Below are 25,039 nucleotides of genomic sequence, written 5' to 3'. Positions count from 1 at the left end.
AACTGTTCAAATTTCCCTGGTCTTATACCCCGAAAGCACTGGATTGTATCATTTTAAGGTTGTCAATATACCAAATTCAAACTGGATTGGAGTTTGGTATTTTTTTGGGGTATAATTTAAACTGATTGGCCTAATTCGATTCTGTTTTGTCGTTTCCTGGCAACCAGCTACCCTAGCTACACCAGTAGCTGGGGCACGTTACATTATCTTCTTTCTGTCAGGTAGTTCTGTAGCTTTTAACTCTCTTAAAGTATAGTACACCCCACATCTTCACAACACTCACCCAAAATTAACTTGTTGGATAAATTAATTTTGTACTTATGGATGCTTCTTAAACTCGCATTCAGATGCGTTGTGGCACAGCTCTGAAGTAGATGGGTTTTAAACAGAGGCCTCTGGGCTAGGGGAAGCAATGGCCTAGTGGTATTGTCACTAAACTGTTAACCAGGGATGCTGGTAATGAGCCTGGTCCCCAAGTTCAAATTCTACCGTGGCAGCTGGTGGAGTTTGCATTCTGTACAAAATCAGGAATGAAGAGTCTCACAATGACTGTGAATCTATTGTTGACTTTTGGGAAAAGCCCTCCTGGTTCACTGATGTTCTTTAGGGAAGGAAACTGCCATCCTTACCTGGTTTGGCCTACATGTGACTCCAGACCACCTGGTTGAAACTTTATTGCTGGAACAGCACAGCAGGTCAGGCAGCATCCAGGGAACAGGAGATTCGACGTTTCGGGCACAGGCCCTTCTTCCTGAAGAAGGGCCTGTGCCCGAAACGTCGAATCTCCTGTTCCCTGGATGCTGCCTGACCTGCTGTGCTGTTCCAGCAATAAAGTTTCAACTTTGATCTCCAGCATCTGCAGACCTCACTTTCTCCTCCAGACCACCTGGCTAATGTGACTCAATCACAACTGGCCTCTGGGCAATTAGGGAGGTGAATTAAATGCTTCCTGAGCCAGCAAAGCCTTTCTCCTGTGAATGAATACAAAAACCCAGCCAAAAGAGTCTCTAAATATTTCAATCAATCTGTTCAGACCCATCATTAGAGAAGCTGGGTCTTGAACCCAGGGCTCCTGGGCCAGAGGTAGAAGTATCGCAAGAGCCCAATTTTGCTCCCGTGTTGAATATTGGGAGTAGCAATCTAAATTATTCACAAGTACTTAAAGGGTGAGGTGCAATGTTACTAAGCGTAATGTGCCTTCAGAGGCATATTGTGCAGTGGTAATGTCCCCATCTCTGAGTCAGGTGGCCAGAGTCAGAGTCTTGCCTGCTCCAGAGGTACGCAATAATATTTCTGAAAAGTTGCTTTGCGGAAAGTAAAATGAACAGAATGGTTAGTTTTCAACCATCATTTATTGGTGCCCTGTTGCTCAGAAATTGAAATGCCCATTTTTAGGATGGTGCTTTTGCCTCCAAGGCAGAAACATATGGGATCCTGCTCCCAAGACCTGCTCCAGGTGGATGCTTGTTTTATAATAATAATGGAAAGTCACTCATCATCTGCGACATTCTCTGGAAATTTAAAACTCCATTACAGGAGCCAGATGAGTGCCATGTCTCTAGGAATTCCCTGGCTGTTCTCTGTTTGGCTTGTCCTATAATAGTAGTGTTGTCCGAGTTGAATTCATGTTGCTTGTCATCTGCGTGTGTGGCTACTAAGGATAGCTGGTTGTAACGTTTCGTGGCTAGTTGGTGTTCATGGATGCGGATCGTTAGCTGTCTTTCTGTTTGTCCTATGTAGTATTTTGTGCAGTCCTTGCATGGGATTTTGTACACTACATAGACAGCTAATGATCCGCATCCATGAACACCAACTAGCCACGAAACGACACGACCAGCTATCCTTGGTAGCCAAACGCAGATGACAAGCAACATGAATTCAACTCGGACAACACTACTATTATAGGACAAGCCAAACAGAGAACAGCCAGGGAATTCCTAGAGACATGGCACTCATCCACAGATTCAATCAATATGCACATTGACCTGGACCCAATATACCGACCACTGCAGCGGACAGCTGGAACTGACAATCGGAAGCGGCAGATTCAAACCACTACAAATGTCAGAGGAAAGATCACAGAAGCGCTTCACAGGAGGCTCCCAAGCACTGAGGATGTCACCTAGACAGGGGACGAAAAGTCTGCAACACAAATTCCCAGCTCGGCGAACAGAACCACAACAATGTGAAAGGATACTCAAATAGTGTCGTGTTTAGGGATGACAAAAGATTAGGTATAGCAGCTTAGGATTTGGGTTTTGTTTGGCTTAATGGCAAATAGAAGTGCCGTGGCAATGTATGCTCCAACTGCAGTCATGTTTATAATTGTTTGAAGTAGTCACTATCAAATAAAAATTGAAAGAACCAGGGATGCTGGAAATCAGAAACAAAAACAGAAATTGCTGGAAAAGCTCAGCAGGCCTGGTCACATCTGTGGAGCGAAATCAGACAATGTTTGGGATTCAGTGACCTGTCCTCAGAACTATTCTCTACTTCTCTTTGTTACAATAATTTCAAAAGGATCCCCTATACAGTGTAAAACATTCTGAGGGAGGATCACTAGACCCGAACCGTTAACTCTGATTTCTCTGCACAGTTGTTGCCAGACCTGCTGAGCTTTTCTAGCAATTTCTGTTTGTTTCAGTCACTATCAAATATCCTTCCATTTAACACTGAGACTCTGGTAATAGCTGCAGATTCAACCACATCAATATCTGGCTTGGGAAATTAATGTGATCAATTTTCCATCTTCTCTGCTGAGCTTTTTCTGACAACTTGCTTAGGAAGGAGGCTGCAAAGAGCAGAGGACAAGTCTGACCGTCTGTGAAAATACCCGAAATAGATAACACTCCCATTTATTCTTATTTCGAAACAAAGTGACGCAGTAATCAGACTGATACCTCAAGCTGTTGTTTTTTACTCAAATTAGTGGGACAAGTAGAGTTTTACTGGAATGGTGGTGTTTAGAGCCATGCTTCATTGATTTTGTTCCTACCTCATAACGAGCACTGTGCAAAGTGACACAATTGGATGTATACAGTATCATGTTAACCACACAGCCTAACCAAAGGCCACTGATTGAGAGTCTTCCTCCCGTCCTTACAGTCAATTTGTCTCACTCTCTGGTCAAAGTTGAGACTCCGATTACAATTACCAAGGGTGACTCAATCTGATAAGCACTAGTTTTTATTGATTTGTAATTAAAATTGTTGATAGGAAGCCATCAGTTTACGATCTATCATTGCAAGTCCCGAACAAAGGTTACACAAACGGGCTTCAATCTTTCAACTTTGAGGGCAGGTTACATGCAAAGGAAAAAGTTTAATGATTGATCAGGTCACGTGAGAAGGCTGTGGTGACAACTATTTTTCCTCAGTCAAGAATTATTTCTAGATACCTGTAACGGTTACGGACAGTTAAAAACAAATGTTTCTGTGGCAGCAATCGAGACACCAAAGTGGTGTGTTGCCTTCCTGGTGCCAGGGTCAGGGACATCCCTGAGTGGTTGCATGAAATTCTTAAGGGAAGCGTGAGCAGTCATTGTACATATTGGTACCAACTGCATGGGTAGGAAAAGGGATTAGGTCCTGAACAGTGATAGTAGGGAGTCAGGCAGAAGGTTAAAATGTGGGACCTCGAGGGCAGTAATTTCTGGACTACTTCCGGTGCCATGTGGAAGCGGGAGTAGGAATAGGAGGATTTGGCTGATGAGTGCGTGGCTTGAGAGATGGGGCAGGTATTCAGGTACTTGGATCATTGGGATCTCTTCTGGCATAGAGATGATCGGAACTGGAGGTTGGGAGACCTGCTGGAGCCACAAGAGATGGATGAGATCCTAAATGAATATGTCTTGTCAGTATTTACTGTTGAGAAAGGCATGGATGCGAGGGAATTTGGGGAAATAAATTGTGATGTCTTAAAGACAGTCCAAAGTACAGAAGAGTAGGTGCTTGAAGTCTTAACGTGAATTAAGGTTCAATCCCCAGGACCTGATGAAATGTCTTCCTGGACTGTGAGAGGCTAGGGAGGATACTGAGAGATCCCTGGTGGAGATATTTGTATCATCGACTGCCAGGGATGGAATGCCCGAAGATTGAAGAGTTACTAATGTTGTACTATTATTTAAGAAAGGTTGCAGGGAAATGCGTGGGAACTTTCCACCATTGAGCTTACCATCTGTGTAAGTTGCTACAGGGGATTCTGAGAGACAGGATTGAAGGTATTTGGAAAGGCAACGATAGTCTGGGATAGTCAGCATAGCTTTTTGCATAGGAAATCGTGTCTCATGAATTTGACTGAGTTTTCGAAGAGGTGATCAAGAAAGTAAATGAGGGCAATGTAGGAGATGTTGTTTATGTGGACTTTAGTGAGGCTTTTGACAAAGTACCACCTGGTAGATTGTTGAGTAAGGTTAAAGCTCCTGCGATTCAGGGAGAGCTAGCCAACTGGATCCAAAATTGGTTTGACAGAGGGTGGTGGAGGTTGTGTGTCTACTGTTATTCATCATTTATTTAAATGATTTGGATGTGAATTTAGTAGGAATGGTTAACCAATTTGTGAATAAGACCAAAATCGATGATATAGTGAATGGTAAAGAATGTTATCTGGGAATACAGCGAGATCTTGATGAACTGGTCCACTGGACCAAGGAATGGCAGATGGAGTTTAATTTAGACAGGTGCAAGATATTGCATCTTGGTAGGGCAAACTGGGGCAGGAGTTACAGTCATGGGCCTCTGGGGAGCGTTATATAACAACAAGATCTGGGGATACAGGTTCATAGTTCCTTGAAAGTGGAGTCACAGGTAGACAGGGTGGTAAAGAAAGCTTTCGACATGCTAGCTTTCATTGGTCAGAACACTGAATACAGGGATTGGGGCGTTTTGTTGCAGCTGTACAAGACATTGGTGAGGCCACATTTGGAGTACTCCATGCCGTTCTGGTCACCCTGCTATAGAAAGGATATTATTAAACTAGAAAGAGTGCAGAAAAGATTTACGAGGATGCGACCTGGACTGGAAAGTTTGAGTTATACAGAAAAACTGGATAAGCTCGAACTTTTCCTTGAGGCGTCGGAGAAGGAGGGGTCCCCTTATAGAGGTCTATAAAATGAGAGGCACAGATAAGGTAGATAGCCAACTGCTTTTCCTCACGGTTGGGGAGTCTAAAACTAGACAGCATAAGTATAAGGTGAGAGGGGGAGAGATACTAAAGGATCCAGCGGGGCAAATTTTTTTCACACCGAGGATGGTGTCAGGAAGGAGCTGTCAGAGGTCGTGGTGGAAGTGAGGGCAATTTCATTATTTGAGAAACATTTGGCAGGTACGTGAATGGGATAGGTATGGAGGGATATGGACTAAACGGCCTGTTTCTATGCTGTAAAACTCAGTAACTAGGAATGGCAGATGTGCACAATTTCCTCATGACTTTTCCTAACCATCCCATATTTTTTCCATATGACTTTATCCCAAATAATTGTTCCCCATAGTTAAACTGACAAGGTTGTAATCGCCAGGATTAGCCTTAGGTTTTCAACCCTTTTTAAAACAAAGCTGTAATGCTGGCAACCCTCCAGTCTCCTGACACTTCCTCCCAGTCCAGGGGAGACTGTAATGTTATAATGTTTATGGGCAGCACGGTGACACGGTAGTTAGCACTGCTGCCTCACAGCGCCAGAGACCCGGGTTCAATTCCCACCTCAGGTGACTGAATGTGTGAAGTTTTCACATTCTCCCCGTGTCTGCGTGGGTTTCCTCCCACAGTCCAAAAATGTGCAGGTTAGGTGAATTGGCCATGCTAAATTGCCCGTAGTGTTAGGGGCAGGGGTAAATGTAGGGGAATGGGTCTGGGTGGTTTGCGCTTCGGCGGGTCAATGTGGACTTGTTGGGCCGAAGGGCCTGTTTCCACACTGTAAGTAATCTAATCTAACCATAAGAAGTAGGAGTGGAAGTAAGGCCATTCGGCTCATCGAGGCCACTCCATCATTCAATCATGGCTGATGGGCATTTCAACACCACTTACCCGCACACTCCCTGTATCCCTAATTCCCTGCAAAATTAACAATTTATCAGTCTCTGTCTTGAAGACATTTAACGTCCCGGCCTCCACTGTGCTCCGTGGCAATGAATTCCACTGGCCCATCACTCTCTGGCTGAAGAAATGTCTCCTCATTTCCGTTCTAAATTGACCCTCTCTAATTTTAAGGCGGTGCCCATGAGTCCTAGTATCCCTGCCTGACAGAAACAATTTCCCAGCATCCACCCTTTCGAAGCCATGCATTATTTTGTAAGTTTCCATTAGATCTCCCTTCAACCTTCTAAATACTAATGAATACAATACCAGAATCCTCACCCATTCATCGTACATTAGGCCTACCATTCCAGGGATTATCTGTGTGAATCTCCACTGGACACGCTGCAGTGTCAGTATGTCCTTCCTGAGGTGTGGGGCCCAAACCTGGACATAGTATTCTAAATCAGGCCGAACCAGAGCTTTATAAAGTCTCAGTAGCACATCACTGCTTTTACATTCCAACCCTCTTGAGATAAATCACAACATTACATACTTTCTTAACCACGGACTCAACCTGCAAGTCAACCTTTAGAGAATCCTAAACTAGCACTCTCAGATCCCTTTGTACTTTGGCTTTATGAATTTTCTCACTGTTTAGAAAATAGTCCGTGCCTGTGTTCTTTTTCCCAAAGTGCAAGACCTCACATTTGCTCAGATTGAATTTCATCAGCCATTTCTTGGACCATTCACCTAAACTGTCTAAATCTTTCTGTAGCCTCCCCACCTCCTCAGAACTACCTGCCTGTCCACCTAACTTCATATCATCGGCAAACTTCACCAGAATGCCCCCAATCTCTTTGTCCGGATCATTTGTGTAGGAAGTGAACAGCTACAGCCCCAACACTGAACCCTGCGGGACACCACTTGTCACCAATTGCCATTCTGAAAAAGAACCTTTTATCCCAACTCTCTGCCTTCTGTCAGACAGTCAATCCTCAATCCATGCCACTAGCTCACCTTGAACACCATGGGCCCTCACCTTACTCAGCAGCCTCCTGTGAGGTACCTTATTAAAGGTCTTTTGGAAGTCTAGGCAGATAACATCCACTGGGTTTCCCTGGTCTAACCTGCTTGTTACCTCTTCAAAGAATTCTAACAGGTTTGTCAGGCATGACCTCCCCTTACTAAATCCATGCTGACTTATTCTAATTGATACTACACTTCCAAGAATTTAGAAATCTCATCCTTAACGATGGATTCTAGAATTTTACCTGCAACCATGGTTAGGCTAATCATTTATAATTTTCCATCTTTAGTCTTGATTCTTTCTTGAACAAGGGGGTTACAACAGCGATTTTCCATTCACCTGGGACTTTCTCTGACTCCAGTGATTTTTGAAAGATTATAACCAATGCTTCCACTATTTCTTCAGCCACCTCCCTCAGAACTCTAGGATGTAGCCCATCCTAGCCAGGAGATTTATCACTTTTTAGACCTTTTAGCTTTTCAAGTATTTTCTCTTTTGTAATGGCTACCATACTCAACTCTGCCCCTTGACTATTGTTGGGATATTACTCATGTCTTCCACTGTGAAGACTGACACAAAGTATTTGTTAGGTTGTTCAGCTATTTCCTTATCTCCCAGCACTCGCCTTCCTGCATCAATTTGGAGCAGCCCAATCTCTAATTTTGCCTCTCATTTGTTTCTTATGTATTGAAAGAAACTTTCATTCACATTTCTAATATTACTGGCTAGCTTACCTTCATATTTGATCCTCTCCTTCATTATTTTTCTCTTTGTTATCCTGTTTGTTTTTGTAGTCTTCCCAATCTTCTGATTTCCCTGTGCTCTCAGCCACTTTATAGGCTCTCTCTTTTTCTGAGTTCCTTCATCAGCCATGGATGTCTAATGTTGAGGGCAGAGGTGCAGGACATGGCTGAAATACATTGGAGGGCATTTTCAACCACACGGGAGGAGACATCACGGTCTTTAAAGAAGGAGGCCATCTGGTGTCTTCTCTGGTGGAATTGGTTTCTATTTCCCCTCCCCAAACTTTACTCCAGTTCCAACCTTCCAGTCAGCACTGTCCCCATGACCTGTCCTACCTGTCAATCTTCCTTCCCACCTACCTGCTCCACCCTTCTCTCTGACCTATCACCTTTATCCTCACCTCCATCCACCGATTACACTCTCAGCTACCCACCCCTCTTCCATTTATCTCTCCATCCCCGAGGCTCCCAGCCTCATTCCTGACGAAGGGCTCCTGCTCGAAAGGTCGATTTTCCTGCTCCTCGGATGCTGCCTGACCTGCTGTGCTTTTCCAGCACCACTCTAATCTTGACACCGTGAGAGTCCTCAGGGCGGGCCTTGGTTCTCCATCCCACTCTGATTGGTTAGAAAGTCTGTCCATCTCGAGCTTATAGCCAACAGGAAGTGCGGTCCCACCTTGGGAATGTCGTCTGGATGTGAATGTGAATGAAAAGAGAAATCACTTGAGAAACTCAGCAGGTTTGGCAGATTCTGTTGAGTTAAAGCAGAGTTAACGTTTCAGATCCAGTAATCCTTCATGGTAACTGATAGGAGCGAGGAAAAGGTGCAGATGGGGGGGGTTGGGGGGTGAGGCATCTCACTGCTGCAATAGGTGGAGATGGAGCCCAGAAAGAGACAGAAGAGCAGTCAGACAGATAAAGGGGCAGGGAGAAAGGAAAAGCTGATGAGGCGGTGACAGATGAAAATGGGGTTGACTGAGCCTCCATTTTGACAGAGCGGCAAGGAGAGAAGGTGGAGTGAAGCGAGGGCTGCCTGGAAGATAAGGGCTTAATTTATATTTGGGCAGTGGTTAAACCCGAGATACTACACGTGTAGTATCTCCCTCCTGCACATCCCCCCACCCCCCCCACCTTGAACCGGAAGAAAAAGATTCTGTAAGATAAAGCTTTTATTTTTCCTTTATCTTTCTTTTTCATATATTTAAGGGCATTGTTTGGATTTAGTTAGTTGATATAAAGCTAAGCCTACAATGGCAGGGGACCTCAGACCCATGCCCCTTGCTTGATGAGGGAGCTCAGGGATGTGTCTGACATTCCTGACCCTTACACTTACAAGAATTATGTCCAGCTGCAGCTCTTGTTTGACCGTACAACGGCTCTGGAGCTGCAGATAGACTCACAGTGGAGCATCCGCGGTGCTGGGGAGGTCGTGGATAGCACGTTTAGTGAACTGGTCACATGCAGGTTAGGATTGCTGAGGGAGACCAAAAGGCAGAGAAAGAGTAGGAAGGCAGTGCAGGTGTCCTCTGAGCTCATCTCCCTCCAAAACAGGTATATCATTTTGGATACTGTTGGGGGAGATGGCCGACCAGGGTAAGGCAGCAGTTGCCAGGATCACGGCACCGTGGTGGGCACTGCTGTTCAGAATGGCGGGAAAAAGACTCATAGGGCCATAGTCATTGGGGATTCTACTGTGAGGGGAGTAGATCTGCAGTTCTGTGGCCGAAAACGGGACTCCCGGATGGTATGTTGCCTCCCAGGTGCTCGGGTCAGGGAAGTTACCGATCGGCTGCAGAGCATTCTAAAAGGGGAGGGTGAAAGCCAGTTGTCTTGGTGCATACAAGCACCAATGATATAAGTAAAAAACAAGATGAGGTCCTGAAAGCAGAATTCAGGGAGCTAGGAGAGAAGTTAAAGAGAAGGACCTCAAAGATAGTGATCTCGGGATTACTACCAGTGCCACGTGCTAGCCAGCGTAGAAATGAAAAAATAGGCAGGATGAACATGTGGCTTGAGAGATGGTGTAGGAGGGAGGGGTTCAGATTTGTTGGACATTGGGACCGGTTCTGGGGAAGGTAGGACTATTACAAAATAGACGGTCTACGTCTGAACCAGACTGGAACCAATGTCCTTGGGGGAGGTTTTGCTACCGCTGTTGGGGAGGTTTTAAACTAATGTGACAGGGGACTGGGAACAAGGAGGCAGTGAGGTGGAGACTGGAGACGGTAAGAATAATGAAGATAACATTAATAAAGGGAAGAGTAGGCAGAGACCAGATGAATGCAAAAAAAACTGGTGGCCTGAAATGTATCGAATTTAATGCAAGGAATATTTTGTATAAGGCAGATGAACTTAAGGGCTTGGATTGGAGCCTGGGAGTATGACATTATTGTGATCACAGAGACTTGGTTGAAGAAAGGGCATGATTGGCATGTTCCAGGATATAGATGCATCAGACAAGACAGCAAGGGAAGTCAAAGTGGGGGTGGGGTCGAGTTGCATTGTTGGTCAGGGATGATACCACGGCTGTGCTAAAGGAGGACACTATGGAGGGCTTGGGTAGTGAGGCAAGATGGGTGGAGCTGAGAAATAAGAAGGGTGCAGTTACATTGTTGGGGCTGTATTACAGGCCTCCCAACAGTGAGCGTGAGGTAGAAAACAAATAAGTAAACAGATTATAGAAAGATGTAGAGGCAATAGGGTAGTGGTGATGGGAGATTTTAATTTCCCCAACATTGACTGGGATACACTTAGCGTCAGAGGTCTAGATGGAGTAGAATTTGTACAAAGCGTCCAGGAGAGTTTTCTAGAGCAGTATGTTAATAGTCCGACGATGGAAGGGGCCATATTGGACCTGGTACTGGGCACTAAGCCAGGACAGGTGGTAGAAGTTGCAGTGGGGGATTTCTTTGGGAACAGTGACCACAATTCTGTAAGTTTTAGAATACTTGTAGATAAAGATGAGAGTCGTCCTAAGGAATGAGGACTAAACTGGGCCAAGGCCAAGTAGATCAAAATTAGACAGGAGCTGGGAAATGTGGATTGGACACAGCTATTTGAAGAGAAATCCACATTTGAGGTGTGGGAGGCTTTCAAAGAGAGGTTAAAGATGGTGCAGGGTAGGCACGTCCTATTGAAGGCAAAGGATAGGAAGGGCAAGATTGGTGAACCATGGATGACAGGAGAAATTGTACAACTAGCCAGGAAAAGGGAAGTGTACATAAGGTCTAGGCAGCTAAGAACAGAATGGGCCCTGGAAGAATATCGGAAGAGTAAGACCAGTCTTAAACGAGGAATCAAGCCGGCTAAAAGGGGTCATGAAATAGCTTTAGCGAGCAGAATTAAAGAGAATCCCAAAGCATTTTATTCTTATATGAAAAGCAAGTGGGTAACTAGAGAAAGGATTGATCCACTAAAAGATAATGAAGGAAGGCTGTGTGTCGAACCTGAGAGAATGGGTGAGATTCTGAATGATTACTTTACATCAGTGTTCACTGAGGAGAGGGACATGATGAATGTTGAGATTAGAGATAGAAGTTTGATTAGTCTGGATCACGTTGACATAAGTAAGGAAGATATGCTGGGTAGGCTAGAGGTTAGTAAGGTGGACAAATCCCCAGGACCAGATGGGATTTATCCCACGTTGCTGAGGGAGGTGAGACAGGAAATAGCTGGGGCCTGACAGATATCTTTGCAGCATCCTTAAACACAGGTGAGGTGCCAGAGGACTGGAAGGTTGCTTAAGTTGTCCTCCTGTACAAGAAAGGTAGAAGGGATATTCCAGGTAACTACAGACCAGTGAGCCTGACATCAGTGGTGGGAACGTTGCTGGAGAAGGTGCTGAGGGATAGGATCTATTTATATTTAGAAAAGAATAGGCTTATCAGTGATAGGCAACATGGTTTTGTGCAGTGGATGTCGTTAGATGAAGGAAGGCCTGTTGATGTCATATACATGGAGTTTAATAAGGCATTTGATAAGATTTCCCATGGTAAACCAATAAAGAAAGTGAAGTCACATGGTGTGCAGGGTGTTCTAGCGAGGTGGATAAAGAACTGGTTGAATAACAGGAGACAGAGAGTAGGAGTTGAAGGGAGTTTCCCGAAATGGAGAAAGGTGACAGTGGTGGTCCACAGGGGTCAGTGTTGGGGCCACTGTTGTTTGTAATATACATAAATGATCTGGAAGAGGGCACTGTTGGTATGATCAGCAAGTTTGCAGATGACACGAAGATTGTTGGAGTAGCAGAAAGCATAAGATACTGTCAAAGAATACAGGAGAATATGGATAGACTGGAGAGTTGAGTGGAAAAGTGGCAGATGGAGTTCAATCCAGACAAATGTGAGTTGATGCATTTAGGCAAGACTAATTCTAGAGTGAATTATACAATGAATGGAAGAGCCTTAGGAAACGTTGATGAGCAGAGAGATCTGGGAGTGCAGGTCCATTGTGCCCTGAAGGTTGCTGCACAGGTGGATAGAGTGGTCAAGAAGGCATATGGTATGTTTGCCTTCATCAGACGGGGTATTGAGTATAAGAACTGGCAAGTCATGTTAAAATTGTACAAGACATTGGTTCAGCTGCATTTAGAATACTGTGTACAGTTCTGGTTGCCACATTACCAAAAGGATGTGGACGCTTTGGAGAGGGTGCAGAGAAGGTTTACGAGGATGTTGCCTAATATGGAAGGTGCTAGCTATGAAGAGAGGTTCAGTAGGTTAGGTTTATTTTCATTAGAAAAAAGGAGATTGGGGGGGGACCTGATTGACGTTTACAAAATCATGAAGGGTACAGACAGGGTGGATAGAGACGAGCTTCTTCCCAGGGTGAAGGATTCAATAATAAGAGGTCGTGCTTTGAAGGTGAGAGGTGAAAAGTTTAATGGGGATACACACAGCAAGTACTTCGCACAGAGGGTGGTGGGTGTCTGGAATGTGTTGCCAGCAGAGGTGGTAGAGACAGGCACGATAGATTCATTTCAGATGCATGAGTAGGTGGGGAGCAGAGGGATACAGATGCTTATCAATTGGGCGACAGGTTTAGACAGTGGATTTGTATCGGCTCAGGCTTGGACGGCTGAAGGGCCTGGTCCTGGGCTGTAAATTTTCTTTGTTCTTTGACTTTGAAATGTGTCTGCAAGAAGTTAAAAATCACACTACACCAGGTTATAGTCCAACAGAATTGTTTGGAAGCACTACCTTTTGAAGTGCTGCTCCTTTATCACAACCACCTGATCAGGAACAGTGCTTCGAAAGCTAGTGCTTCCAAATAAACCTGTTGGACTATAAACTGGTGTTATGCGATTTTTAATTTTGTCCACTCCACCCCAGTCCAACACCGGTACCTCCAAATCATGTCTGCAGGATGAGATTCAAGAGAGAGTGCAGATTTTCAAATCCACAGCGACTCCCATCCAACTAAATCACAAATCTCAAGATTAAATCAAACATCTTTTTTAAAGCTAATGAGGAGTATTGGGCACCATGGCCACATGCTGAGAATTGTTCGCATCTCTGCAAGCTCTTGAGATTGGCACCCTTGGCAATGTTGGTGGAATTGAGGGTAATGATGATGTGAAGCAGGGCATCATCTCTCCACAATGCCTTCCCCTCTAATCCTCACCATCAGACTCCTCTCCTGCCCTACTCTCTCACAGGGAGCTCCACTTCAATCAATCTCTCTCCAACTCAATTTCTGACCCGTCTTCCTCCCAGTCACATGCATTGAGGGCTCTCATTAAACTGTTGGCACATCAGTTCTCTACTGAACAATTTTTACTACCCTTAGTGCTTTTCTAAACGATGAACAGAGGGATTGGCCTAGGTACGAGGAGAAGGGTGGCATTTGGGACAGTTTCTGTCCCTCATTAAGAATCAGTTCTGTGTATCTCACCGGTTTCAATAAGCCCGAAGCTTTCTCAGAATAAATCTCTAGAGCATTACTCCCCAGTTACCCCCAAATCCTCAGTCAGTGCAAGAGGAAGAATTTTACACTAACCTTTTTTAGGGCAGCACGGTGACTCAGTGGTCAGCACTGCTGCCTCACAGCACCAGGTCCCAGGTTCGATTCTAGCCTCGGGTGACTGTCTGTGTGGAGTTTGCACATTCTCCCAGTGTCTGCGTGGGTTTCCTTCAGGTGCTGCGGTTTACTCCCACAGTCCAAAGATGTGTGGGTCAGGTGAATTGGCCACGCTAAATTGCCTGTAGTGTTAGGTGCATTAGTTAGAGGGAAATGAGACTGGGTGGGTTACTCTCCAGAGGGTCGGTGTGGACTTATTGGACCGAAGGGCCTGTTTCCACACTGTAGGGAATCTAATCTAATATCTAAAAAAAACTTTCAAACTTCCCCATCTTCTGCCTGATCAGATTGCTGATGGTGTTTTCAAAGCTTTGTTTTCTCTTTGTAAAGTCCAGCTGTTTTGATGATCTCTCTGATCATATTCACTCCCAGACAGATCAGCCCGAGACACGGTCAGTGCAGTGACCTAGCCTTCCCTGTGTTTCCTGACACAGCCTCGTATCTCAGTTGAAGCCAGTTTACAAACCAGTTGTGATGTCAGAACTCTCTCTGTGATGTACATGGTGAGGTCACACTTGTTCTGTGAGGTCACACTTTGACCTGTCCAGTTCAAGTGGCCTCACTGCGATCAAACAGGGAGTAAGCCGGGGAGGACCGAAACCCTCACCTTTCTTAGGTTACAATGTGTTCATATTCCAGAATATACAAAGCAATTCTAGACATAGACATTAGGGTGTACAGGTGATGCTCAATGACACGGAGTCAGAGACACACAGATACAGATTGAAACTGCCCTGGAGATGTCTCAGAGCTGACTCTGAGACACACACGATCTGTACGGCAGCAGCTGGGGATGAATCATTCTTTGTTCCCTGCAGTGTACTGGGCATGCTCAGTGAAGAAACCCAAAACAGCTGACTGATGATGGAGCAGTTTGAAGGGGGATGGAGGGGTGAGGCCAGGGAGGGTATGGGTCTGGGCCCACTATATAGAGAGGTGTGGGTTTCACTCCTTGTCTGTCATATCCTCTTGCCTTCACTGTCTACATCAGTCTGCAGCCTTGTCCACTGTGGCATTTCAAAATATCATTCATATAATTCTGAATTGTCTTCAGGGTTCACACCTCTACCACTCATTTAGACTGCGCTTTCCAGCTCTTTCTCTTATCCTCCAGCCATTTAGTTGTTGACACGCTACTCCTCCTTCAACTAAAGGGTTCCATTTCCTTCACTTAAATCTATGCCCCGGTCCTTAATCCCTCCATCCATGGGAAATGTTCTCTTCCTGTATACCCTACGCCCATCATAGTTTTATACATCTCAGTCCTGTCTCCTCTCCATTGCCTCTGCTTTAATGAAAACAATCCCAGTCTGTCCAAACTCTCTTCAGAACGAAAACTCTCCAAGCCCAGGGATCATCCTGGTCAATCCCCTCTGCACCCTCTCCACTGCACTCGCATCCCTTCTAGAATGTACAGAACTCTGTTGGCCAATATTTCAAGTGAGTTTGAGAACGGTTATGTCGAACCTTAGACATCGCTGGTAGCATCATGGACAGTTCTAGAGTGTTCTGTTCTGGATGGAATTCAATTGGTCAGAATGTTGAGCTTTCCACAAAACACACTTAATTCTTACACCACAATTAAAATGCAAACAATGAAAAAAAACACAACTTGAACCTGTTGGAATACAGAACAAAATAATATATTATTTAATTCTACCCATCAACTGTTCCAATACAGCCACATCCTATAAAGAGACCTATAGTAAAGGCAAATTCAGCAAAACAGATTTCCCTCACTTACTATCTCCTCCAATCCAAAAGATGGGAACACCAAAACAAACAATCTCACAGCAGGGAGAGAGTTCAAGCTTTTTTCCTACAGCAGAGAGAGGTGACAGCTGTGACTAATAGCTTCAACACCAAATAATGCAACTTCAGTAACTGAAAGCAGCACTGAGCCCCTGGATCAGTGAGAGCCAGAGTCCACTTCCTCATGCTGCTTTGGTCATAATTTAAGAAAACCCAAAGTTATTTACTCTGCTTTCCATGGAACATACACCTTGGCACCAGGTTGATAACATCCCTCATCAAGAAAAACAGAACACATCCTCCTTAAAGGGACAAGGTATCAGTCTGCTCTCCTTAGATTACTTACAGTGTGGAAACAGGCCGTTCGGCCCAACAAGTCCACACCGACCTGCCGAACACAACCCACCCAGACCCATTCCGCTATATTTACTCCTGCACCTAACACTACGGGCAATTTAGCATGGCCAATTCACCTGACCTGCACATTTTTGCACATCCTTGGAGTCAGTGATACAGACACAGTGGGGTCAGCCTTCCCTCCCTGGGGACAGTGACACAGACACAGTGGGGTCAGCCTTCCCTCCCTGGGGTCAGTGATACACAGTGGGGTCAGCCTTTCCTCCCTGGGGTCAGTGACACAGACACAGTGGGGTCAGCCTTCCCTCCCTGGGGTCAGTTTAACAGATACACAGTGGGGTCAGTCTGCTCTCCCCTATGTCAGTGACACATAGTGGGGTCAGTCTGCTGTTGCCTGGGTCAGTGACACAGACACAGTGGGGTCAGTCTGCTTTCCACTGAATCACTTCCATCTAGAAGGACAAGGGCAGCAGATACATGGGAACACCACCCCTGCAAGTTCCCCTCCAAACCACTCACAATCCTGACTTGGAAATATATCGCCGTTCCTTCAGTGACAATGGGTCAAAGTCCTGGAATTCCCTCCCTGAGGGGCACATTGTGGGTCTACCTACATCACATGGAGTGCACTGAGTTCAAGAAGACAGCTCACCATCACCTTCTCAAGGGGCAACAAGGGACGGGCAAATAACACTGGCCCAGCCAGTGCTGCCCATATCCCACGGGTCAATGAAAAATATCATTCCACAGTCTGGGAACAATGGGACCATCCCTTTGGCTTCAATGAAGAGTTTTATTTATTCAGAAGGTAATGAATCATGTAGCCAGAGGTTTTACTGTGTTACTGATCTTCCCTCTGAACGTAGACAGCGTTGCTGCATAAATAAATCTGTTTGTACAACAACGTAACCTCTGCAGCATGTAACCAACAACACTGAACACTAACAGAAACGGTAGATAATCATCAGGATTGATGTCTCGAATGACATAATCTCAGAAATCTACAACATTGATGAACCACGGGAGGGTGAAGCTCCCAGAGATGGTGAAGAGCAGAATCACAGCCTTCCTTCTGCTCTCCATCTCTGGGTCTCTGCGGGTCTCTCCTTTGCTCTCACCCTTCAGCCTTTTAGTGATCAGCTGGTCGCTAAAATAGAACATCATACATTACAGCACAGTACAGACCCTTTGGCCCTCACTGTTGCGTCGACCTGTGGAACAAATCTGAAGCCCATCGATCTTACACTATTCCATTTTCATCCATATGTTTATCCAATCACCATTCAAATGCCCGTAAAGTTGGTGAGTCTCTAACTGTTGTAGGCAGGGTGTTCCATGCCCCAACTACTCTGACATCAGTCCTATATCTATCACCCCTCAATTTAAAGCTATGTCCCCTCGTGCAAGCCATCATCATCCGAAGAAAAAGGCTCTCACTGTCCACCCTATCGAACTCCCTGATTATCTTGTATGTCTCAATTAAGTCACCTGTCAGCCTTCTCTCTAGGATTGTGACAGAGGGATACCAAAGGAATTGCACAATTCAAAAGGCTATTCTGTCTTGGAGAGAGGGAGAGAGACAACTGATGGTGAGTTTAACCAAAGTACCACCTCCCCTTTCTATATCTCACACCAACCATCCAGCTAACTGAGCCCCTGCAGCAGTGGGGGCTGGACGGCTGGTTTGTGATGTAGAGTGATACCAACATCCAATGTTGGATTTGGTGCTGGGCAACGAACCAGGCCAGGTGTCAGATCTCTCAGTGGGAAAGCATTTTGGTGATAATGATCATAACTCCATGACCTTCACTATAACCATGGAGAGGGATAGGAGCAGATGGTCTGGGAAAGTATTTAATTGGGGGAGGGGGAATTAAAATGCTATCAGGCAGGAACTGGGGCATCTAAATTGGGAACAGATGTTCTCAGGGAAATGCACGACAGAAATGTGGAGATTGTTTAGGAAGCACTTGCTGATAGTCCTGGACAGGTTTGTCCCACTGAGGCAAAGACAGGATGGTGGGGTGAAAGAACCTTGGGTGACAAGGGATATGAGGAGAAAGTGAGGTCTGCAGATGCTAGAGATCAGAGCTGAAAATGTGTTGCTGGAAAAGCGCAGCAGGTCAGGCAGCATCCAGGGAACAGGAGAATCGACGTTTCGGGCATAAGCACTTCTTCAGGAGAAGAAGGGTTTATGCCCGAAACGTCGATTCTCCTGTTCCCTGGATGCTGCCTGACCTGCTGCGCTTTTCCAGCAACACATTTTCAGCTCTGACAAGGGATATGGAACATCTAGTCAAGAGGAAGAAGGAAGCTTATTTAAGGTTGAGGAGGCAAGCATCAGAAGGGCTCTAGAGAGTTACAAGGTAGCTGGTAAGGTACTGAAGAATGGACTTAGAACATCTCGGAGGGTGCATGTAAAGGCTTTAGGAGGCAGGATGAAGGAAAACCCTAAGGCGTTCTACACTGATGTGAGGAAAAAGAGGATGGTCAGAGTGAGGGTAGGGCCAAACAGGGACAGTGGAGGGAACTTGTGCCTGGAGTCGGAGGAGGAGGTAGTGTTGGTCCTCAATGAATACTTTGCTTCATTATTCACTACTGAGAGGGAACTTGATGTTTGTGAAGATAGAATGAAACAGGCTGACATGCTCAAACAGGTTGGTGTTAAAAAGGAGAATGTGCTGAAAGTTTTAAGAATAGCTAACTCCCCCCGGCAGGAAGGAATATGCGCAAGGTTACTACAGGAAGCGAGGGAAGAGATTGCTGTGCCTTTGACGTAGTGCCAAATAATTGGAGGGTGGCAAATATTATTCCCTTATTCATGATAGGGAATAGGGTCATCTTAGGAATTACAGACCAGTCAGTTTTATGTATGCGTTGGGCAAATTATTGGAGAGGATTCTGAGAGACAGGATTTATGATTAATTGGAAAACCACATCTTTTTTTTTAGATTACTTACAGTGTGGAAACAGGCCATTCGGCCCAACAAGTCCACACCAACCCGCTGAAGCGCAACCCACCCATACCCCTACACTTACCCCTTACCTAACACTACGGGCAATTTAGCATGGCCAATTCACCTGACCCTGCACATCTTTGGACTGTGGGAGGAAACCAGAGCACCCGGAGGAAACCCACGGAGAGAATGTGCAAACTCCACACAGTCAGTTGCCTGAGGTGGGAATTGAACCCGGGTCTCTGACGCTGTGAGGCAGCAGTGCTAACCACTGTGCCACCGTGCTCCCACATCTTGGTTAGAGATAGTCAGCATGGCTTTGTGAGGGCAGATCATGCCTCAAAAAACCTTATTGACTCCTTTGAGGATGTGACAAAATGCACATCTTGAGGAAGGTAGAGCAGTGGATGTGGTGCACATGGATAAATCCCATTCAACCCAAGGGACTTATCTATTTTCACACTTTCCAGAATTGCTAACATTTCCTCCTTATGAACCTCAATCACGTCTTGTCTAATAATCTGGATCTCAGTATTCTCCTCGACAACATTGTCTTTTTCCAGTGTGAATACGAATGAGAAGTATTCATTTAGCACCTTTCCTATCTCCTCGGACTCCACACACAACTGCCCATTATTGTCCTTGACTGGTCCTAATCTTACTTTAGTCATTTTTTATTCCTGATATACTGATAGAAAGCTTTCAGGTTTTTCTTGATGCGACCTGCCAAAAACTTCTCATGTCCCCTCCTGGCCCTTCTTTGCTTTCTCTTTTGGTCCTTCCTGGCAAATTTGTAACTCTCAAGCACCTAACTGAGCCTTCATGTCTCATCTTTACATAAGCAGCATCCAAGGAGCAGGAGAATCGACGTTTCGGGCATAAGCACTGCTTCAGGAATCCTGCTCCTTGGATGCTGCCTGACCTGCTGCGCTTATCCAGCAACACATTTTCAGCTCTGATCTCCAGCATCTGCAGTCCTCACTTTCTCCTCGAAGATTTTAACCTACTGCGAATCCTCTTGCAAGGATGCCTTCCTTGAAGAAGCTCTCTTCCTCAAACTAAAGCTTCTTGGATGCTGCCTGACCTGCTGCGCTTTTCCAGCAATACATTTTCAGCTCTGATCTCCAGCATCTGCAGTCCTCACTTTTTCCTCATCTTTACATAAGCCTTCTTTCTCTTGACAAGATATTCAACTTCTTTAGTAAACCACGGTTCCCTCGTTCCACCACCTCCTCGCTGCCTGACAGGTACGTACTTATCAAGGACATGCAGTAGCTGATCCTTGAAAAAGCTCCACATTTCAATTGTGCCCATTCCCTGCAGTTTCCTTCCCATCCTATGCATCCTAAATCTTGCCGAATCACGGCATAATTGCCTTTCCCCCAACTATATCTTTTTCCCTGTGATATCCCTATCCCTATCCCTGTCCATTGCTAAAGTAAATGTAACTGAATTGGGGTCACTATCCCCAAAGTGCTCCGTCCTTCCAAATCAAACACCTGCCTGAGTTCATGACCCAGTACCAAATCCAATGTGGCCTCGCCCCTTGTTGGCCTGTCTATATACTGTGTCAAGAAATACTCCTGCACACATTGGACAAAAACTGACCCATCTAAAGTACTCGAACTACAGTGTTTCCAGTCAAAATTTGGAAAGTTAAAGGCCCCCAGAACAACGACCCTGTTACTTTCTCTCCTATCAAGAATCATCTTTGCAATCCTTTCCTCTATATCTCTGGAAGGCTACAGAAAACTCCCAACAGGGTGACCTCTGCTTTCCTGTTTCTAACCTCAGCCCATTCTACCTCAGTGGACCAGTCCTTATCAAATGTCCTTTCTGCCACCATAATACTGTCCTTGACTAACATAGCCCCACCTCCCCCTCTTTTACCACCTTCCCTGTTCTTACTGAAACATCTAAACCTCGGAACTTGCAACAGCCATTCCTGTCCTTGCTCGATCCAGGTCTCTGAAATGGCCACAACATCGAAGTCCCAACCCATGCTGCAAGGTCACCCACCTTATTCTGGATGCTGCTGGCGTTGAAGTAGACACACTTGAAACCAACTTGCTGCCTGCCGCTGCATTCCTGCAACCTTGAAACCCTATTCAGGACCTCATTGCTCTCAACCTCCTGTGCACTGATGCTACAATTCAGGTTCCCATCTCCTGCTGAATTAGTTTAAACCCTCCCAAAAAGCATTAGCAAACCTGCCCCCAGGTTAGTGTACCTCTCTGGTTCAGGTGTAGACCATCCTGTTTGTAGAAGACCTACCTACCCCAGAATAAGCCCCAATTATCCAGGTATCTAAATCCCTCCCTCCTGCATCATCCCTGTAGCCACATGTTCAACTGTTCTCTCTCCCTATTCCTTGCTAGCATGTGGCATAGGTAACAAACCAGAGTTGAACATCTGTTTGTTCCAACTCTAAACTGCCAGAATATCTGCTTTAAAACCCCATCCCTTTTCCTACCCATGTCGTTGGTGCCGATGTGGACCAGGACTTGGGGCTGCTCCCCCTCCACCTCAAGGATCCCGAAAACACGATCTGAGACGTCATGAATCCTGGCACCTGGGAGGCAGTACATCAACCCTGATTCTCTAGCGTTCCCACAGAAACTCCCATCTGTCCCCTCACTGTGCACCTCCTATCTGTCCCCCTCACTGTGCCCCTCTGATCTGTCCCCTCACTGTGCCCCTCTGATCTGTCCCCTCACTGTGAACCTCTGATCTGCCCCCTCACTGTGAGCCTTCTATCTGTCCCCTCACTGTAAACCTCCTATTCGTCTCCCTCACTGTGAACCACCTATCTGTCCCCTCACTGTGAACCTCCTATCCGTCTCCCTCACTGTGAACCTCCTATCTGTCCCCTCACTGTGAACCTCCTATCTGTCCCCTCACTGTGAACCCCCTATCTGTCCCCTCACTGTGACCCTCCTATCTGTCCCCCTCACTGTGACCCTCCTATCTGTCCCCCTCACTGTGAACCCCCTATCCGGCCCCTCACTCTGACCCTCCTACCTGTCCCCTCTCTGTGAACCTCCTATCTGTCCCCTCACTGTGACCCTCCTATCTGTCCCCTCACTGTGACCCTCCTATCTGTCCCCCTCACTGTGACCCTGCTATCTGTCCCCTCACTGTGACCCTGCTATCTGTCCCCTCACTGTAAACCTCCTATCTGTCCCCTCACTGTGAACCTCCTATCTGTCCCCCTCACTGTGAACCTCCAATCTGTCCCCTCACCATGAATCTCCTATCTGTCCCCTCACCGTGACCCTCCTATCTGTCCCCCTCACTGTAAACCTCCTATCTGTCCCCACACTGTGAGCCTCCTATCTGTCCCCTCACTGTGAACCCCCTATCTGTCCCCTCACTGTGACCCTCCTATCTGTCCCCCTCACTGTGACCCTCCTATCTGTCCCCCTCACTGTGAACCCCCTATCCGGCCCCTCACTCTGACCCTCCTATCTGTCCCCTCTCTGTGAACCTCCTATCTGTCCCCTCACTGTGACCCTCCTATCTGTCCCCTCACTGTGACCCTCCTATCTGTCCCCCTCACTGTGACCCTGCTATCTGTCCCCTCACTGTGACCCTGCTATCTGTCCCCTCACTGTGACCCTGCTATCTGTCCCCTCACTGTAAACCTCCTATCTGTCCCCTCACTGTGAACCTCCTATCTGTCCCCCTCACTGTGAACCTCCAATCTGTCCCCTCACCATGAATCTCCTATCTGTCCCCTCACCGTGACCCTCCTATCTGTCCCCCTCACTGTAAACCTCCTATCTGTCCCCACACTGTGAGCCTCCTAACTGTCCATTCACTGTGAACCCCCAATCTGTCCCCTCACTGTGAACCCTCCTATCTGTCCCCTCACTGTGACCCTCCTATCTGTCCCCCTAACTGTGAAGCTCCTATCTCTCCCCTCACTGTGCACCTCCTATCTGTCCCCTCACCGTGACCCTCCTATCTCCCCCCTCACTGTGAACCTCCTATCTGTCCCCTCACCGTGACCCTCCTATCTGTCCCCCTCACTGTGACCCTCCTATCTGTCCCCTCACTGTGACCCTCCTATCTGTCCCCTCACTGTGAACCTCCTATCTGTCCCCCTCACTGTGAACCTCCTATCTGTCCGCACACTGTGAACCCATTATCTGTCCCCTCACTGTGAACCTCCTTTCTGTCCCCCTCACTGTGAACCTCCTATCTGTCCCCCTCACTGTGAACCTTTTATCTGTCCCCTCACTGTGAACCTTTTATCTGTCCCCTCACTGTGACCCTCCTATCTGTCCCCCTCACTGTGACCCTCCTATCTGTCCCCCTCACTGTGACCCTGCTATCCGTCCCCTCACTGTAAACCTCCTATCTGTCCCCCTCACCATGGCCCTCCTATCTGTCCACCTCGCTGTGAGCCTCCTATCTGTCCCCCTCGCTGTGAGCCTCCTATCTGTCCCCTCACCGTGACCCTCCTGTCTGTCCCCCTCACTGTGAACCTCCTATCTGTCCCCTCACCGTGACTCTCCTATCTGTCCCCCTGACTGTGAACCTCCAATCTGACCCCTCACTGTGAGCCTCCTATCTGTCCCCACACTGAGCCCCTCTGATCTGTCCCCTCACTGTGAACCTCCGATCTGTCCCCTCACTGTGAGCCTTCTATCTGTCCCCTCACTGTGAACCCCCTATCTGTCCCCTCACTGTGAACCCCCTATCTGTCCCCCTCACTGTGACCCTCCGATCTGTCCCCCTCACTGTGAACCCCCTATCTGTCCCCTCACTCTGACCCTCCTATCTGTCCCCTCACTGTGAACCCCCTATCTGTCCCCTCACTGTGACCCTCCTATCTGTCCCCTCACTGTGAACACCCTATCTGTCCCCTCACTGTGACCCTCCTATCTGTCCCCCTCACTGTGACCCTGCTATCTGTCCCCCTCACTGTGAACCTCCAATCTGTCCCCTCACCATGAATCTCCTATCTGTCCCCTCACCGTGACCCTGCTATCTGTCCCCTCACTGTAAACCTCCTATCTGTCCCCTCACCGTGACCCTCCTATCTGTCCCCCTCACTGTAACCCTCCTATCTATCCCCACACTGTGAGCCTCCTATCTGTCCCCTCACTGTGAGCCTCCGAACTGACCCCTCACTGTGAACCCTCCTGTTAACCTCCTATCTGTCCCCTCACTGTGAACCCACCTATCTGTCCCCTCACTGTGACCCTCCTATCTGTCCCCCTAACTGTGAACCCCCTATCTATTCCCTCACTGTGAACCCCCAATCCGTCCCCTCACTGTGAACCCCCTATCTATGCCCTCACTGAAACTCCTATCTGCCCCCTCACTGTGCACCTCCTATCTGTCCCCTCACTGTGCACCTCCTATCTGTCCCCTCACTGTGCACCTCCTATCTGTCCCCTCACCGTGACCCTCCTATCTGTCCCCCTCACTGTGAACCTCCTATCTCCCCCCTCACTGTGAACCTCCTATCTGTCCCCTCACTGTGAACCTCCTATCTGTCCCCTCACCGTGACCCTCCTATCTGTCCCCCTCACTGTAAACCTCCTATCTGTCCCCTCACTCTGACCCTCATATCTGTCCCCCTCACCGTGAACCCCCTATCTGCCCCCTCACTGTGACCCTCCTATCTGTGCCCCTCACTGTGACCCTCCTATCTGTCCCCCTCACTGTGACCCTCCTATCTGTCCCCCTCACTGTGAACCTCCTATCTGTCCCCTCACAGTGACTCTCCTATCTGTCCCCTTCACTTTAAACCTCCTATCTGACCCCTCACAGTGACCCTCCTATCTATCCCCTCACTGAACCTCCTATCTGTCCCCTCACTGTGACCCTCCTATCTGTCCCCCTCACTGTAAACCTCCTATCTGTCCCCTCACTGTGAACCCCCTATCTGTCTTCTCACTGTGAACCTCCTTTCTGTCCCCCTCACTGTGAACCTCCTATCTGTCCCCCTCACTGTGAACATCCTATCTGCCCCATCACTGTGACCCTTTTATCTGTCCCCTCACTGTGACCCTCCTATGTGTCCCCCTCACTGTGACCCTGCTATCCGTCCCCTCACTGTAAACCTCCTATCTGTCCCCCTCACCATGGCCCTCCTATCT

General features: G+C 47.0%; 1 long non-coding RNA gene across 1 annotated transcript in view; it reads left to right on the top strand.

Annotated features, from left to right (window-relative positions):
- Window positions 1-17,427: 17,427 nt before the first annotated feature.
- The window catches only part of LOC148136300 (uncharacterized), a 93,242-nt gene continuing 85,630 nt past the window's right edge, over window positions 17,428-25,039 (top strand). The window contains exon 1 of the long non-coding RNA XR_015754539.1: window positions 17,428-17,558. This is a non-coding gene — a long non-coding RNA (uncharacterized LOC148136300). The remainder of the gene's footprint in view (window positions 17,559-25,039) is intronic.

Source organism: Chiloscyllium plagiosum, unplaced genomic scaffold, assembly GCF_037043375.1.
Source record: "Chiloscyllium plagiosum isolate Xiang-an unplaced genomic scaffold, Cpla_swu_hap1 HiC_scaffold_46, whole genome shotgun sequence".
NCBI classification, from domain to species: Eukaryota; Metazoa; Chordata; class Chondrichthyes; order Orectolobiformes; family Hemiscylliidae; genus Chiloscyllium; species Chiloscyllium plagiosum.
The sequence above is the reverse complement of the archived record's forward strand: the minus strand, read 5'-3'. Positions and strand labels throughout refer to the sequence as shown.